The sequence below is a fragment of the Primulina eburnea genome, chromosome 14, assembly GCF_022965805.1.
Source record: "Primulina eburnea isolate SZY01 chromosome 14, ASM2296580v1, whole genome shotgun sequence".
Lineage (NCBI taxonomy): Eukaryota > Viridiplantae > Streptophyta > Magnoliopsida > Lamiales > Gesneriaceae > Primulina > Primulina eburnea.
The window spans coordinates 10,310,735-10,316,665 of NC_133114.1; the positions used below are offsets into that span (position 1 = coordinate 10,310,735).

Sequence of the window (5,931 nt, forward strand, 5' to 3'; positions counted from 1 at the left end):
GAACTTATTTAGGATTGAAATTAAATTGAAAAGATTGAATAGGGGCTAATTTGCAATTAATGAGAAATTGAGGGACTAAAGTGCAATAAGTGGGATTTGCCACTTGTCATGCCATGCAAAAAGAAACGTGAGACGTGCCTCATGTCTACCATTTCACTCAATTTCATTCAGCTTTTGTGAAGGACATGGCCGAAATTCCCCATGGAATAAAGCTTCAAATTCCTTTCTCATTTTGCAAGTTGATATCTCAAGATCCAACCATCAAGTTTTCAATCCAAGTATAGAATCTTGCTACTTGCCTCAAGAGCTTTAAAGAGAGGTAATTTTTATACATTTCCAACAATTTTCGAAAATAATATGTTGGAGGATTCATGATTTTATTGGTGCAATGTGTTCTTGAGTAGATAGAGATCATAACACCGTAAACGGATCATTGATCGGATGTCGTATACAATTTTGTAAAAATTCAGATTTTGGGCCGAAAGTTGGAGGTGTGGATTTGTTATGTTTTGGCTTGGTATTGTTGGGAATTATGAGTTGTTGATAGTAATTGATTGGTATTTGATTTATCGGGAGACCGAAATTGCACCGTTATGCCGTCGAATTTGATATAGAATGAGTTTTAATCAATGTCATGACTTGAATGGAATTTGATATTGATATTGTGAAGTTCGAAATTTTGCAGCTTTTGAGATGATAGTGCATATATGGTGATGGTTATGAGTTGATTGTTATAGATTATCATTGTTGAGTTGACCGGTATCGAGAATTACGCCGTTATGCCGTCAAATTGTATCGAAACCGATTATTGCTTTGTAGATGAGTTGCTTGAGATGTATATTGATAGAATATGCCTATACATTGTCATTTCAGATTTGAGGTGACAAAGTTGATATTCGAGACTTCGATCACGGCAGATTGTGCGACACGAAAGGTATAATTCATGTGATCACGGGATTGCACAACTCGATTCAGATCTGATACGAGTTTCCCTAAATCACATACTAGATTATTATTGAGTTATGATTTCTATTGTGCTTTGTTTATAGATTTATATTCAAGCCTGTGAGATAGGAATCATTGACAGATTTGTCAAACTAGACGTTCGGTGTATCGTCGCGTAGTTGCAGATTTTCTCTACGTGTAGACACTCGATACAGACCAGACCGGAGTCTAGGAATAAGACGTACCGTCACCCCGAGTGGTTGGGTAGGTGACAGACCGTCTTATTCACACCGGGATCCCTAGATTAGAAATGAATCGAGTCAAGAACTAGATGTGAATACAGATTTGTATTCCTTTGCATGTTTTAGACTTTAATTCATGTTATTCGATTTATGCTATGCTTTTGTACATGATTTATTACATTGCATGCATACATGTTTTATACTGGGATTTGTTCTCACCGGAGTTATCCGGCTGTTATCGTGTCTGTATGTGTGCATGACGACAGGTGGGGCAGGATCAGGGTCACGACGAGGAAGAGAGAGTTGATAGCGTGGTGATGCCGGGTGTAGCAGCAGATTACTAGTAGTTTCTGTTTAGATTTGAACTAGTTGTATTTGAGATTCGAACATTAGTTGGATGTTTGTACTAAACAGATTTGGATGTACATTTGGTTTGTTGTGTGATATAGAATCACCTTATGTTTTAGTTTACATGTGATTTAATGTAAAAGCGAAAAAAAATTGACCCGTATTTATAATAAAGATCCAGTTAATCCCAATTAGATTCGATTTAGAACCCGGGTCCCCACATAATTGTTGAGGCTACACATCCATATTATATCAAATGATGCAGGTACATACATACCGAATTTTCGACAGCAGAGGAAGTCATATGCCAAATCATTGGTCCGAAAATCTCGGCTCTGATACCACTAAATGTAACACTTGTGACTAAAATGCGTAATTAATGCGGAAGCTTTAGGGGGTGTATTGGTTATAGACTTTTATGGAGTTTAAAAATCTAGAGGTATTCAAACTATACTTTTATATACTCCATAAAAGTTTAGTGGTATTCAACGTAAACTTTTGTAGAATTTTAAAAAGTCGTGTGGTATTCAAACTAGACTTTTAAAAACTCTACAAAAGTCTATAGGTATTCAAAATGTCAATAAACTTTTAATGACTCTATGGAATTCTATTAAGTACAAGAATTATAGCCTAAAGTACAACAATAAAATGTCAACAAAAGTTTTTGATTCAACCTAAAGATTTGGATGTACATTTAATTGAGAAATCTCCCAAATTCAATAAAAACTTTCATTCTTTTCTCATCTATATTTTTCTTTTATTTGTACTTTTTAAAAACATAATTAAAATTTAATCTTTTTATTAATTATTATATAACATTTTATTTTTAATTATTTTCTTTAATTTTAGTTAATCTATATCTTTAATTATTGTATAAGAAAATTCATACCGATACTGTACCAAAATTTTCGATATACCAAACCAAAAAACCTTACATTTTAAAATAATTTATAATTTATTGTTTTAAAATATTATATATTTTAAAATTTTTGTATATTTTTCCGGTATTTCGGCATACACCAAAATTTTCAAATTGGATATCGTTACTGTATCGAAAAATTCGGTATTGTTACCGTACCGTACCGAAATCTTCAGTATATTTAAAATTCGATATATTCAATATTTTTTTGTTATGTTAATCTCGGTATACCGAAAATTCGGTATTTTTTTCCACCCCTAACAGGGCTTGTATTGGCATGTGCTATATTACACAATTTTATTTGAAAGAAGTGTCAATTTGATGAATTTCAAATTGAACTAGATAATGAAGCTCAATTATTTTGAGTGTTCTTTTAATAAAATTTTATTATGAACTTATAAAAATATTATTAATTAATATGTTGAATTGACATAAAGAATTGAAATTTTAATTTCAATAAGTAAGTAAAATTCATTTACATTCATAAATAAAAATAATAATTTAAAATTGAAGAGGTTATCTATGTCCAATAATTATTTTTAAAAAATTAATAAAAATAAATCACAATTATAAACTACAACATTCACATAAGGCTATGAAAAAGTTTACAAAAATCTTGAAAAAAGTCTATAAGAGTCAATAAAATTTGTTTTACAATTCTATGAGATTCCATAAAAGTCAATAAAAATCCATCAACTCAACAAAAGTCCATCATTTAAAAAAAGTAATTAATAGTCTTTGAAAGTATATAATGAATGCACCCCCTTAAAATATATTTGGAGAAATGTGTTAATCTAAAAAAATTTGGGCAGCATCTCCCCGTAAATAGGACATGCCACCTGTCTCAAACAACACATAATACACAAGCAAAAGATTTTCATATACATCAGATACCAGTAAGTAAAGTATCTATACATCTTGCCAAAGCCAAAACACAAAACAAGATTTTCAATGTTTTCCAAACTAGCCAAAAACTTGACAATAAAAAAAATAACATCCATTCAAAATCTCCAAAGTTTGGCATATTCCCTTCTCTCGCTTCGACAACTCAGGGATGATCAGTCTTTCTTACCTGTGCCTGCATCACATGAACATAATTGGAATGAGTATAAAACTCAGCAAATGGAATCAATACTAACAAGATACATATATATCATTTTATTGTAAAACATAAAAGAGATAGCCTCAATTTCATTTTCTTGAAAACATTATCCTTCTCATTTCATAAACGTCGAATCACCATTAATATCATCTGTAATAGCCGAGCCCGGTGTACGGTATGGTTTAAGATTTTGTATGATTATTGGCTATTTGGATAAGTTTAAGTATAGTTTGGATGTTAAGAGTTTCGATTTATGATTTATAGTATGGTTGGTTATAGATGATGTGCAGTGTTATTGTAGCGGCGTTACAATTAAATTCATGATAAATGGTATATTGATCCAAATGAGGTGAGGCCAATTGTAGTAGTTAGATAAGACATAAGGCTATAACTTTATTATTTTGAGTTTTGTTCAAATCATTGTGGAAGGTAAGCCAAAAGTGTCCCGAAGTGTGTTGTGTGTTTCGACGTTCTTCCAGTGACACATGTTGGGAGATTTAGCATAACTTTTTACTCAGACCTCCAAATGATCTGAAATTTTGAGGGCGTCAAGATAGGACATAGAGCTACAACTTTGTAGTTTACCACTTTCTAATTCGGACGGGAAGAGGCGTTTCTGAGGCGATCTTTGAAGAAGCTGTGCGCAGAGTAAGATTTGGTCCGAAGGTGGAGCGCACCCGCGGTCATGTAAGGACCGCACCCGCGGTCCCAGTGGTTCAGAAAATGGTTTTTGGTCGTAGGCTTGGCGCACCCGCGGTCCTTGTGTTGGCGCACTCGCGGTGGAGGTATGGGCGAGATATTTAGTTGCTTTTTGGAGTGGTTGGCCATCACTTTACCTTTTTCTCTTCTCTTTCATTTCGAATTCTCTCCATTTCTTAGGGTTTTCTTCCATTTATTTCATTTCCTATCTTCAATCCAAGCTTCTTTTTGACGATTCGAGTTGAGATCGACGTTCTCCTTGGTGCTAGGAAGCTTAGGTAAGCTTTTGGTGCGATTCTTTTAAGGTTTTGAGTCAAGAGTTGACTTGAGTTTGTTATTCTTGTGGATTTATGGATTTATTGTTATGGATTCTTGGATATAGAGTTGATGTTGGTGTTATTTATGGATTATTGTTGTAGGTGGTGAACCAAGAGCTTATTTGAGGTGTTCTATTGGGTAGTAAGTGGAATTTCATCCTTTGTGCTCACATGATGTTATATGTATTGTGTTTCAAAGGTTTTAATGTGTTATTCCCTTCAATTGATTCATTGTTATGTATTAATTTCATTGATATGTATATTGGAGGCTTTTATGTCTCATTATTGTTCAAAGGGAATACAAGAGAAAATAAAAGATTGCGAAACGACGGCTTTAAATGCTATTGAGAGTTTAAATGTTTTTATTGGATTGATAGATACATAGTCAGAGATTGCATGCAATTAGATGATCATCGACCATAGGCTTTTATCCCTCAGAGTTATCGGTTTATATCGATAGGGATATTAGCACCAGAGCAGAGATACTATTGATATCAATCCAACCAGAGAAAAGAGAATACCATCCTATTGCTATGTTATTGCTACAGTTATTGCTACAGTATTCATGTTTCAGAGTTGATGCTATTTATGATTTCAAAGTCATGTTTTACAGAGTATACTATGTATCATTGCTATGTAAGAGTTCCACTTGCTGAGATTTATTCTCATTTCAGTTATTTCATGTGATGCAGATCAGAGTGGAGGCCCGGGACGTTGACTGTGGACAGGGGGTCATATGCATACACCGATGGAAGGATGATTTTGATGGCATGATCATAGGAATGATGTTTTGTACTTTTGCTTTGTCATTTGAATGATCATGTGATTATTTTGTAAACATTTTTATGAAATGTATTTTGAAACTCCTTCCATTTGAAAAAAAAATTTTAATTTCCGCTGTGTATTTTATCGTTACGGGTCAGGGTGTCACATTTAGTGGTATTAGAGCGGTGTTCTTCGGGCCAATGCATATGACTTCGTCTACTTTCAACTGTCCGGGTATGTTTTCTTTGCATCTATCCATTGTTATCTATTGATATGTCTTTTGTGAGCACATTGTAGAGTAGAGAATGCCACCTAAGAGGAAAGCAGTAGAGGGTGAGGATAGTTCTTCCTCGAGAGTTGTCGACGAGTTCGGCAAGTTACTGAGAGAGAGGTATCCTGAGTTGTTCGTGTAGTGACGTCAATTTCGGGGACGAAATTCCTCTAAGGAGGGGAGATTGTAATAGCCGAGCCCGGTGTACGGTATGGTTTAAGATTTTGTATGATTATTGGCTATTTGGGTAAGTTTAAGTAAAGTTTGGATGTTAAGAGTTTCGATTTATGATTTATAGTATGGTTGGTTATAGATGATGTGCA

General features: G+C 33.9%; 1 long non-coding RNA gene across 1 annotated transcript; it reads left to right on the forward strand.

Moving 5' to 3' along the window:
• The first annotated feature begins 4,418 nt into the window (after positions 1 to 4,418).
• LOC140813367 (uncharacterized) lies at positions 4,419 to 5,396 on the forward strand. The gene is made up of 3 exons (XR_012113903.1): positions 4,419 to 4,533; positions 4,675 to 4,714; positions 5,265 to 5,396. It is a non-coding gene; the product is annotated as an uncharacterized lncRNA (long non-coding RNA).
• The last annotated feature ends 535 nt before the right edge of the window (positions 5,397 to 5,931 follow it).